The 13,403-nt window shown below is 44.5% G+C and overlaps 1 protein-coding gene across 2 annotated transcripts in view; it reads right to left on the minus strand.

Moving 5' to 3' along the window:
• Positions 1–13,403, minus strand: part of ZHX3 (zinc fingers and homeoboxes 3) — a 121,520-nt gene that overhangs the window by 83,576 nt on the left and 24,541 nt on the right. Inside the window, exon 2 of one of the 2 annotated variants that reach the window (XM_086932274.1) lies at positions 3,152–3,273. The exons of the other annotated variant lie outside the window; for it this stretch is intronic. The gene's annotated coding sequence lies outside the window, so the exon portion shown is untranslated. The remainder of the gene's footprint in view (positions 1–3,151; positions 3,274–13,403) is intronic. 2 annotated transcript variants of the gene reach the window in all.

Raw genomic sequence — 13,403 nt, forward strand, 5'->3', positions numbered from 1 at the left:
AAAAATGGGTCCGTGCAAAGTACTAGCATATGCGGACGACGTGGCAGTTCTTACACCCACACCCATAGAGTCTATCAGGGAAATAGAACTAGAGGCAGATCAGTTTGGAAGGGTGGCAGGGTATGCACTGAACAAAACTAAGACTCAAATTGTCTGTAATGCGTACGCAGAATGCACCGACTCCCGGGTGGTGACAGAGGGGGTGTATCTGGGAGTGGCCATCACGGCAGATCTAGATCAGTTAGTAGAAAATAACATTAGACCAATAATAAATAAGGCCAAACGAGATCTGGACAGGGAACATAACATCCATATGTCTATAGTAGGCCGGGTGAATTTTGTTAAAATGAATCTGCTCCCAAAGTGCTTATATTTATTTAGAACAATACCTTTATATTTTAACGTCAACTGGTTTACTCTAATAGAACAAATGTTTAACCGGTTTATTTGGTCCCACGGTAAAACCAGAAGGGCTCTTAGATTTATGTCGCTACCACGGGAGCGTGGGGGATGGGCTAGGCCAGACCTAAAGTTGTATTATTGGGCAGCTGCATTACAACAAATGTCAAGTCTTCTGGGAGGGTCTGAAATGGAAGCAGTACACCATACCGGCTCCACTGAGATTTATGGATTGGTCTTAGGAGATGAGGTTGAGAACGTGTTATTGAAGCAAACGGAGCCGCGCTTTTTTAAAGATACTAAATCTAAGACAGTGGAGGCAGCATATAAGATCTGGCAGGCTTTTAAGAAGAGCTTTGGCATGGGCAGATTTAATGCCCACACCAGATTGGCAAAGAATCCTACATTACCACAGGATATATATGGAGACGCAACTTTTGGGGAGTGGGTAAGGCTTGGGATTAGGAACGTGGGGGATCTTATAGGCCCCAAGGGTATCTACCAATTTTCAGTACTGCAAGGGAAGTTTGGAATGAATTCAAGAAGCTTTTTCAAATATCTACAAGCAAGAAGCTTCCTTGCAGGCAAGACAGGGGGGGAGAGAGGCTTTGAATATAATATAATATAATACTGCAGGCCATCGAGGAGGGGCAAGGTTGTACATTGGAAGATTATATGCAGAGCTGATTAACTATAGAGATGATGATTTGGAGAAGGTAGAGCTGAAGTGGATTAATAGAATGGGGATAGAGCGGGGGGTGTTTGGGAAATCACTAAAGTATGGTTATGAAATTCTCTGTTCCTCAGCCTTGCAAGCACAGCACTATAAAACTCTGTATATGTTGTACTATACACCTGCCAAAATAGCTCAATGGGGGGGGGGGGGGGGGGGGGGGGGGGGAACGCAGGGAATAACATACCCCAGGTGTGACAGTAATGAGGATGACATACTGCATATGTTTGTTGCTTGCCCAGTCTTACGGCCATTACTAGAAGCTATGGAGGTATTCATGGATAGAACACTTAAATTGCAAATTAAACTAACACCAGAACTGGTCATGCTAGGGGTCACAAGTGATGCCTCTTGCCGCAATCATGAATATTTTCTATTCGTAGCAATGGCAGTTTTCTGCCTGTGTATTGCGACAGCCTGGAAAGATAAAACACCACCTTTGTTGCAACCGTGGGTAGCTAGGCTACTACATAGCTGTAACTTAGAGAACTCAATCCATGCCAGGCGGGGAAAAAAAGGGAGAGCAAAGGGGCAGCAAATCTGGGCCCCAATTAACAAATGGAGGGAAGGGGTGGGTTAAGAATTTTAGTTATGTTTGTTTTCGTGGAATGCGTAGATTATATCCTTACATGAACCTTCTCTCAGTCTGATCCCTACTCTTCTGTCACTTTCTTTTATTTTTTATCCCATTTCTATTTTTACTATACTTGCCTTCTATTTATTTATTTCTTATTCATTATTAATAACTGTGAATTGTGCAAACAAAGTTTGATTTGTAAAATTTACGGATTGTCTATATGGTTTGCCCCAGGTCCGAATTTAAAGGAAACTGTCCTTCGGTGGAGGTGGGTGGGTGGGCGGGGGGTTGGGGGTTAAAATGTACGAAAATTTTCAATAAATATAAAAAAATAAAATAAAAAAACAACCTTAATTGGTTTCACACCTAAACAACAAGCAAAATCAAATACAGAGGCAGTCACTCTAGCCATTGCCTTTCTTTTAGCTCTCAACAAAGGGGACCAAAATCCTCTCTCATCAAATAGGACCACTAAATAAGAAAAAGCCTTTACTCTGGCAATGTCACATCACTCCATGCTATATTTATTTTCTATGCCCCTTCTTCTGGCAACCATAACCATTATGGGAGATTTATTATAGTTGGTATTCCGATCCAAACTGTTCATAAAGCTAACAAAAGAGTCCTGCAGCTGATCATGATAACAACACAGAATTGTCAGCATATAACTGGGCCCAGATAAGCAGCGCTCCTGCCCGTGGGATGTCTTTGCAGGTGATACATAGTGTTGGGCCCAGATTATTCCTGTATATTGCAAACAAAAGTGGGCTAAAAAGCATTCCTGTCTTACCCCAGATGAACCTAAAAAGGGGGTGGTCGTTGCTGTAGAAATCAGCAGTAAAAATCAGCAGTAAAAATCAGTGGGGACTACATCCGGGCCTGGTGCTTTGCTTCTGGACATATAGATTATTGCCTCATTTGTCTCCTAAACAATTCCTTGAAAAACTTTTCAGAAGGACCCTCGCTATTGGTAGCTATAGTTTCAGCAGTATCAGAACAATGTATCCCCGGAAAGCGCTGCACTGTGAGATCAGGGAATATGTGGTACTCCACTGTTCTATTGACATCTCCTGTAAAATATGGGCGATTTACTATTTCCCAAAATATGGCACAACATTTTAATATTTTAGCCTGGAGAAGTTGATTGCAGGTTACACTGATAACATTGTGTCCGGTCGGCTAATACTGCCATATATCTCTTCCTACACAAAGTGACTTCTGTATTACTTTTTGGAGAGTTTTCGGGGTTGTAGGCAATCTGGTGAGCCATCAAGCAGCTGTGGTCAAACCATCTATCACTGAACACCTTGATTTTTCCCATCCAATCGGGTTAAATACTTCGAGACTTGTATACAAAGCCTGTTAAAAGCGGTCTAAAATGCTTCAGGTTGAGAAGTAGCCTCTAAATAAATACTGATGTCCTGACAACTTTTAGTATATACCTTGTTTAGGAAGTACTCTGGAGGCACCTTATTCCACTGCAATCTACGTCCCTGTTCAACAGACTTGAGGTCGCGAGTCTTAGGTCCTTCTTTAAGCGCTGCTTCCACCTCTAATCTCCAATCTAAACAAAAAGTAATACATTATGGTCACTAAAATGGTTCTATTTAACTCTAAATTGCATAATGCAGGGATAACTATATAATTAATATTAGGATTAAAACCTCTGCCAGTGAATCTAGGGATAACTTCTGCGGATCCTGGACTTTGGCTGTTCTGATCTAAAAATACCAGGTTATGGTCAGCCAACATTATACTTAGCAAATCTCCTTGCCTTGTGGGTTGAAAATGGTGATGATCATCCGATAAGCTCTTGTCACAGACTTAACACGAGGAATGACAGTGGGTGAATATTAGAATCTCCTAGTAAGAGAACTACTAGTCATATTTAATAAAATGTTACTTAATATTTAATAATACTCAGATTTCGATACATTAGAAAATATTTACCAAACCCTGTAACAAATCAGCTTTTAAGCTGGGGTCGAGACACTTACCCCGGGGGTACTCAACTGTTTAGAACATTTTAAATATTAGTAGTAGATTAATAATTATACATAGAGTAAAAGTCAAATCAAAAACAGAAACATGTTCAAATGCTCTGTAAATGTGTAGGAACTGGAAATTGGAGGCTACAAGTGAAGCTGTTATCCTCATCTTAATTCAAAGGAGTAGCACAAGTACAGCAAATAAAATCTTTTATGGACCACTGGTGGCCTAAATTGAGGCACTGCTATGCACCAACAAAAGGGTACATGCATTACCACCAAAAAAGACAAATGGATATGCTAGAGTGTAGCATGCTGCTTGTTCTTTTAGAAAAATCACAACATTTAGAAAAGTTCCAACATTCCCATTGAAATGCTGATGTCTGCCTAATTTGTTGTTTGAGAATTTAAATAAACATTGCATAATTGTGCAACTGTCTGATGCATAATTAGCTCTACATTTTGTGTGTTGTTTTAAGGATGAAATTGCTTAGGCGGGTATCCCGGGCTTGCATTAGTGATTCAGTGGAGGACCACAGAATTCAAAATGTTAAGAACGCCTGCCCAAATAAACAGCTATGGACTGACAAATACATATTTGATCATTAAAAAAAATAATCGCAAAACCTGTATCCAAAATAGGTGATATTGGAAATAGCTCTGTGCAACGATTTGTTGTCAAATGTAGTAAATTGTGAAATTTCATATTCCTGCATCCATCACCTGGTTGTTGTCATAGGAAGTGTTTGACAAATAGCCTTTGAATTTAAAATGGATTTCTAGAGCTGTTTTCTGCTGGATTTATATTTTTGGTTTGTTAACAAGTAAATAGATCCAAATTATAACAATTTCTGAATCAATGCCTACACAATGTGAATTGGCAAAGGTTTATTCAAAAATATATGTGGTTTAAACTTAAAATCTTTGTTTCCTTTTAAGTTCCTCAAGAAATTCATTCTAATAATGGGGGTTGGCAATCTATTATAGTTTTTTTATCATAAATTAGCACAGTCCAGCGTTTGCAAAGTTTCATATAAACATGCAGCATACTGCAGAAAAGCATTTTACCAGAACTCTTGACTGTGGATAACAGTTCAACATATTTGATTTAGGAGGCAGTCTTTGTATTGGGTTCACACAGGAGAAGCATTTTGCCACAAAAACATATCATCAAACCTAGCTTATGGGAGAAAGCAAAAATAAGCAGGACACTTGAATTTGCAATCTTAACTATGACTTTAGAGTTCCTTTCCTCAGGACATGCCTTGGCCTTTTTTCATCCCTGAGGAGCATGTGTGCATTTCAATGCATTTTCCTTACAAAGCAGTGTTGTCAGAGACATCCAGAAGGATTGTATCTGTGCCAGAATACCAGGATAAGATATATTTAAATTATTACAACCTGAATTCAGTGAATGCTAATTTCTCTGTGTGGCTATTGTGAAAACTGGTGATGGATCGACATTCCTATTCCTACACCGAACATACATTTTACACAGCAAATATTTCAAGACAAATATGAGCAATTCTGGTATAATAGAATGAAGAATGAACCAGAGACACCAATACTTTTCACAGTATGTGTGATGAGAGTAAGGCACTACTACTTGTGCTTCTTGTTTGATGTGACAATCAAACACAACATAAAAGGAATGAAATAGCAACTACACGCACAACCCATCTTAGAAGTCTCATTTTTCTATATTCAAGCATGCAATTATGCCAACAAAATCCACATACTCACCTTTCACTTTTTTTTTGTTTATTCACACTAGTGCCTTTGCTTGTTCTGTTTGTGCCTCTAGTTTCCAATACTATGTTCCCATTAAAGTTCGTAATGAACTGAGCATCCCCCTTGAAAATGATCAATGTAGTAAAAGGGCTTATTCACAATGACAACATTCCCATAAACACTAGCTTCAAAATGACAGCATCAACTAACTCATTGAATGTAAATTTCTTTATGGTAAGTATTCTCGTCACCCGGATTAATAGGACACAAGGGAAGAAGGATCCAAAGCAGAAAACGCCTAAAAAAATAACTTGGGGGCCCCTTTAAAGAAGTCCTGGATGCCGTTAATCCATTCTCCAAGTACACAAACACCTTCCTCCTCAATTTGTCACCCACTCTCCATCACGTGATCCCAACTAACATCACTGCAGCCTTAGAGGATACCAACTCTAGGCTAGGGGAGAACGAGGCACATGGCTCTGAAGAACATTCACTCAAACAAAATGGTTACAAAATCAACTCACATTTTGAGTGGCAATTCCCATCTCAGAGGTCATGAAGTAACAGGCACAGGAGATAAACAGGCCTCTGACACCGGACCACAGCAAGTGTAGTCACTATGCTTTGGGAAAATATATTATTAATGTTTCTAAAATGTACCTTTTGCCATTTGATGGCTCACATTAAAGAAGAATGGTGACTTTATTTCCGGATTTTTTTTATGCACCAAATGCCTCTAAAAAGGAAACAGACCTTGTGTGGGTGGTAGAATCAATCTAAAATACATTTGGAAACGGGCTAGTATTTTGCTACACAACAAGCCATTTCCTGTAATACAAGCAGATTCAAAGGCTGCCTGTAGAAAGCCGGCTCCGTATATACTACAGCAAAGTAAGGTAGAGTGTGCAGAGTCCAGAGAATCCCCAGAGGTATAGCAGAGGCTACAGTAGATAATACCTTACTCTCTTTTATGGCAGTGTGGTCAGGCTTATCAGGAGGGTAGAGTTAAGCATTTGTTGTTCACACGCAGGTAAGAAATTATGCCACACACTAAAAGACTGAACCCAGACCAATTGTTTGTATAAATAGTTGTTATAGTGTTATTTTATTTCTAGAACCAGGGTATACTTAGTAGCAGGTAAGTGATACTTCTCATACAATGTTACTGTTAGCAATACAGTGAATACTGGATTTGTAGGAACATTCAGATTACTTTTTCAATGGGGAAAACGATTTGTAAACTGTTCAAAAATGCTTATAATTACTTTGATTACTTTTGGATTTCTTGCCTAGTTTGGCATGAAACACACTCCTAGCATAGTTTAAACAACACAGAATATTTACAAGCAGGTTAACTCTTTTGAAGTCAATAGGTAACTTTTTGTACAGTACAAAACAGTTAACACTTAGAAGAATTTTCGGAAAAACTCACCATCAGTCCTATGGAGAAAAACAGTGTTACGTACAGGTAAGTAGATGGTTTCAGAAAAGGAGTTTTTGGGGTACAACCAATGTTCCACAAGGTTCAGGTTGGCACTCAAGGGGCACCACCAGCGGCACTAGGGCAGCTCTGTGCAGAGTGCAGGGTACCAACGTTAGCCAATGGGGCTAGGGGGATCACCTTGGTTGGGGGCTGCTCACGGGCAGGTCACTCGATCTCAAGAGCCAAGCTCCTAGGGTTACGATTGGGGCAGAGGGGGTCCCAGGTTGGCACCAAGTTCACACCACCAGCGGCACAGGAGGAGCAAGGTGCCTAGGAGGGGTCAGGATCCCAATGCTCTTCAATGGAGGATGTCGGTCACGGAAAAGGACAGCAGGCTAGAGCCAGAAGACTAGATGAAGGGAACCAACGACTGGAGGATGAAGTTGAAGAGTTGCTGTACACCAGGACACCGTCGGTCATGCACCTCAGAACTTCTAAGCTGCTGGTGCATGGGTGTCCTTTCGTGCTGGATTCTTCTCACCGGTTCCGGTTGGGGACAGGATGAGGCTGGAGGCCTCGAGGAGAAGGTTGGTAGAGATCGTCCAATGCTGGCACTCAGGTCAGGCTCGCTGGGGAAGTGGGCCACTCGAACTCGGCCCATGGGCGTTGGGTGCAGAGTGGTGAGGACTCGCAGATCCAGCTGGAACTATAGTCCTGGCTTAGGTTGGTGCTGGACAAATCCAGTGTTTACAGGAGATAAGAGTACCTTGTGAAGACAGGTCAGGTCCCCAGTGTTCTTGGAGGCTCCTGGCAGCAGGACACACCGAGTTCAGCTCGCAGTGGTTCAGAGCTGGAGCCAGGTAGGTAGGGCCGAGGCCAAAGCAGATGTTGTAATCCTCCTCTTCTGCAGCACGGCTCTTAGGTCCTCCTTCTCATATCGAATCTGAAAAGGCAAGGTGCAGTGGTGCCCCTAAATATTAGGATTTAGGGGTGTTACAAGGGTCTGTATGTTGGGACCAATGGGTCCCTTCCCAAGGGTGTCTACACCACATAGTATGCGATCCACCAATGGGAGGGCGGCATAAGCCACTTCCTGATTGGAGGGTTCCCCTTCTACAAGATGACGGGGACTGAGATCTGTGCTTCACCTTGCCTCTCCCACCTGAGGGCTGGGGTTGGTAAAGGTGAGCACACCTCCCTTCCTGGCTAGATTTTCTCACAGGTGCACATGCCCAAAATGGGTGTCAGTACATGTGGGAGCCAGTTGCTAATAGCTACCCCAGCCTTTTGCTCCTAACAAGAAGAGCATGCCTTTGATGCTCCCTCTTCGAGGACCCTGCCCATCTTGGGGGAGGAGGCATGACACCTCTATCCAGACTGTGCAACCGAGGACCAACGAGAGAAAACGGGGTACCCGAAAAAGATTGGATCCAACATGTGAAACAGCTATATGTAAAAGTCCCCACTAATGAAGACCTATCAATAGAAAAAGCGGAGTTAGCTGAGGAAGTCCAACAGATTAGTACAAATCCAGAAGTCATACTCTTGAGCCCAGGAAAGAACTCGAGGGGTAACAGCTCCCCGGCCGACGCTGATGGCATCATACTAACCTGGACAAACACCCAACAGGTTATTAAAACCATCAAGCGCATGAGGAACAACGGCGCCCCAGGGCCCAACGGCATCCCAGCACCGGTCTTCAAACAGGCACCAGACTTCTGGGCGACTCTTTTATCTCTATCTTCAATTACATCTACACGACTGCCATAACCCCAGACTCCTGGAGGGGTTCCATATTGGTTCCAATTTTTAAAAAAGGTGACCGCCTAGAACCATCGAACTATAGGCTCATAGCCCTGCTCGACCTGGAGGCCAAGGCATATTCACGCCTAGTACTCAATGACCTAGAAAAATGGGCCAAAAAAGAAAACATAATACCTATGTACCAGACTGGTTTCAGGTCCCAGGCATCTACAAAGGATAATGTCCTGGCGCTAGCACATCTCTCAGCCCAGGCAACCTCGAAGAACCACCCACCACTATTTTGCTGCTTTGTCGACTATAGTACAGCCTTCGACTAAGTGGACAGAAAACGCTTATGGTGGAAATTGGATAAGTGGGGGATACCATCGAATCTTCTGAAGGCAATTAGGTCACTATATGCGGCCACCTGGGTGCGGGTCAAAACAAGCACTCGGACAGTTTCTCCCAAAATAGGCACATAAAATGGGCTGAAGCAAGGGTGTGTGCTGGCCCCCACTCTTTTCAATTTATATACAGCGGATCTAGGGGAAGTCCTAAAAGGAGCCAGCCTAGTAGCCCGCAGACTAGGAAGTGTGAGGCTACCAGTTTTACAGTATGCCGATGACACGGCTATAATGGATCACACGAAGATCTGACTACAAAGAACATTAACAGCTTTAAACAGATTCAACATCGCCAACAGATTGTCTGTCAATCAAGGGAAAACCAAGGTTATTATCTTGGGGTCCTATCAACGGAAAAGACATGCATTGTGGCAGCTAGGAAACGTTCAAATAAACTCAGTGGCCTCATACAACTACTTGGGGGTCTGGTTCACGGAACGGGCAAAGGCCAATGTACATCTAAATCATCAGGCCTCCAAAGCCAACAAGGTAACATATCTGTTAAAACAACTAAGTCAGAACCTGATCAGCCCATCCGCCAGTCCAATTCCGATAGCCCTGCGAGCAAAGCTTCTCCCGGCAATCTCTTACGGTCATCTTGCCTTTCCTGGAAAGTTGGACGTTCTGCTCAACTCAGCCCAAGTTAAAGCATACAAGTCGGTGTTACACATACCAAGGACAGCAAGAAGATCCAGGCTGAGACTGGAGCTTGGCCTAGCAAGGCCAGACTTGATCTGCCAGGGGGAGCTTATAAAGTTGTATCTAAGGACATTAAGGGCTCCGGCTAACTCCCTTAAATACCACTTGAGATCTATCATCGAAGGGCCAGCCTCGACATGGCATACCAGGCTGGGAAACGGAATCAAAACTTTGAGGATTGAGGAAGAAGGTATTCTGCGGCAGGACACCCCACTGAATGTTTGGAAGAGAGCAGTCAACAAACAAGTTTATGAAATCTCCTTTGACCTCGACCATAAAACCCTCTGTCAAAGCTCCCATTTGGACCCATTAAACAACTCGTACATGGTAGGAAAAGCACAATTATATCTAAGTGAGGCCCTAACAACTAATGTCCGAAGCAAAATTCTATACATGAGGCTGACCACGCTTGGGATAGCAGACTTCAACCCCTTATGGGCTCAAAGAGGGGAATCCATATCTTGTAGAATATGCACCTACAAGAGGGAATCTTGGTTGCACCTTCTCTGCTGCTGTCCTTTTTTCGACATCGATCGCCGGCGACTGCTGAGACCGATCTGTCTCAGTCAGAGCCCAAAATCATGCTCTGAAGCATCAGCTTTGTGTTTCTCATCCATCAACACAATGACCCTAGCGAGATTGGCGAATTTCGTTCACCAAATTAGGCTAGCCCTTAAAGCCAGTACCGAAAACATTTTAACACTTGGGAAGCCCATGGTAAAAGCAGCGGACGACAGCTGAAGTGACTTCGCTACGTAGTAGCATTGACAGTGCCCAACTGGTACGCCCCTCCAGGAATGAATCGTCCGCCGTTAAGACTAACTCAAAGGCACACAAGGTTGGAAAAAGGCCATTCATATGGGACTTAGACAGGGGCGTCGTACCCCTTCACCCTATTCTGTTTTTAATTTGCCTTTTTAATTAGCACAGTAGTACACCTTTTATCAAGCAAAGAAGTTAACAATTACTGTTTTCTGTACTCCCTCCTTTTACTGTAAAGATTTTAATCAACTGTACAGTTAATAAAAAAATCAAATTCAAAATCAATTCAAAATTCAAATTCAATTCACTATCCAGACTGTGCTTTGTTCCAGGATCCCGAGAACAGAGGGCTCTCTACCTATGGATCCAGAACCCTGTCTGGTGGTGGCAGATGGCTGGGAGCCAGTCAGGAACCACATCAGAGTTGGTCGTTTTTCAGGAGGCATCTCTAAAGATGCCCTCTGTGTGCATTTTTCATTAAATCCAACACTGGCATCAGTGTGTGTGTAATGTGCTGGAGAGTTTGATACCAAACTTCCCAGATTTCAGTAAAGCCATCATTGATTTGTAGGGTCCGTGTTGACAAACTCCTAGCCCATGTATCCAAAATGGCTCCACTGCACTCACAATGTCTGTGAATGGCACAGGCACAGTGGGGGCATAGTGCTCATGCAGCTATGCCCTCGCCTGTGGTATGGTGCACCCGGTCTTTAGGGCTGCAAAGCCTGCTAGAGGAGTGACTTATCCATGCCCCTCGCAGTGTTGGTGGGCATGACACCCAAGGGGTGGGTACCATGTGGACTCTTTACTTTGGTTTGCACCAAAACACCCAGTCTATAACGGCATGGTAGGGGGTGCTAAGGCGAGGTGTTTCAGAGGGTAGCATAATACATGCTGTAGCCCTCAGGGGCCCTCTCTGGTCACAAGGCTAGATCTTGCATTTTTCTGTGTTAAAAATACTGTATTTAGTACCACAAAATACAGTATAACAAAGTATACATAATATATCAAATAAGAATTAATCAATAAATATACTGTATATAGAAAACAAAATCGTAATTAAACATTAAAGTCTTTATATTTTATAGGGGGAAGGGGAAAGAGGGGCAGGAGAATTATGAACAAAATAATATATATATATATATATATATATATATATATATACACACATACACACACACACATACATACACAAAAAAGCAAGAAGCAACATCTTCATCAACTAGATATTGTATATAAACCACTCAGAAACCATATAATTAGTAGCACAGTAACCACTTAAATGCAAGAGAAAGAACAAGCATTTACAATGCAATGGTTTCGCCTTTTGAAAAGTTTGAGCTATTGGCATTGTAAATGACAAAATGTGTATTTATGTGTTGGTTCTGAAAACAGATAAATAAAAGGCATTGTCATTTACAATGCCAATAGTTTAATCTCTGGCAAATGCCACACAAAAACACACAGACACACACACACACACACACACACACACACACACCAACAGAGCCCCCCCTCACACACATAGAGCCACACACACACAGAGCCACACACACACACCCAGAGCCACACACACACACCCAGAGCCACACACACACACCCAGAGCCACACACACACCCAGAGCCACACACCCACCCACCCAGAGCCACACACCCACCCACCCAGAGCCACACACCCACCCACCCAGAGCCACACACACACCCACCCAGAGCCACACACCCACCCACCTAGAGCCACACACCCACCCACCCACCCAGAGCCACACACCCACCCACCCAGAGCCACACACACACCCACCCAGAGCCACACACACACACACCCAGAGCCACACACACCCACCCAGAGCCACACACACCTACCCAGAGCCACACACACCCACTCAGGGAAGCCAGGGGGCAGGGAAGCAAGCACAGCGAGGGGGCAGGGGAGCAAGCACAGCCAGGGGGCAGGGGAGCAAGCACAGCCAGGGGGCAGGGGAGCAAGCACAGCCAGGGGGCAGGGGAGCAAGCACAGCCAGGGGGCAGGGGAGCAAGCACAGCCAGGGGGCAGGGGAGCAAGCACAGCCAGGTGGCAGGGGAACAAGCACAGCCAGGTGGCAGGGGAGCAAGCACAGCCAGGTGGCAGGGGAGCAAGCACAGCCAGGTGGCAGGGGAGCAAGCACAGCCAGGTGGCAGGGGAGCAAGCACAGCCAGGGGAAGGGGAACCAGGGGGCGGGGGAGCAAGCACAGCCAGGGGGCAAGGAAGCAAGCACGGGCAGGGAAGCAAGCACAGCCAGGGGGCAGGGAAGCAAGCACAGCCGGGGGCAGGGAAGCAAGCACAGCCGGGGGCAGGGAAGCAAGCACAGCCAGGGGGCAGGGAAGCAAGCACAGCCAGGAGGCAGGGAAGCAAGCACAGCCAGGAGGCAGGGAAGCAAGCACAGCCAGGAGGCAGGAAAGCGAGCACAGCCAGGGGGCAGGGAAGCAAGCACAGCCAGGGGGCAGGGAAGCAAGCACAGCAAGGGGGCAGGGAAGCAAGCACAGCCAGGGGGCAGGGAAGCAAGCACAGCCAGGGGGCAGGGAAGCAAGCACAGCCAGGGGGCAGGGAAGCAAGCACAGCCAGGGGGCAGGGAAGCAAGCACAGCCAGGGGGCAGGGAAGCAAGCACAGCCATGTTTCCAGTGCTTGGCTATTCTGAACAAACCATTGGTATCCGGCCTGCCACTCAAACGAAAACAACTCCCAGAATACCTTCTATGAGCATTGGTACCCAGGAACCTGCACTAGCCTAACTGACTTGATAAAGTAACAGTGACCAAGTGGTTAAATTTACCTTTGCTAAACTTTACATTTTGTCAGTTGCTTTTCTTTGATTTCGTCAGGTTACAGTCCGTCAAGAAGAACTAATGCTGTTCCGGGGCATGATTGGTTAGTGATGTGTGTTACTCCTGTTGGGGTATTGATTCTCC

The sequence above is a fragment of the Lissotriton vulgaris genome, chromosome 7, assembly GCF_964263255.1.
Source record: "Lissotriton vulgaris chromosome 7, aLisVul1.2, whole genome shotgun sequence".
Taxonomy (NCBI): domain Eukaryota; kingdom Metazoa; phylum Chordata; class Amphibia; order Caudata; family Salamandridae; genus Lissotriton; species Lissotriton vulgaris.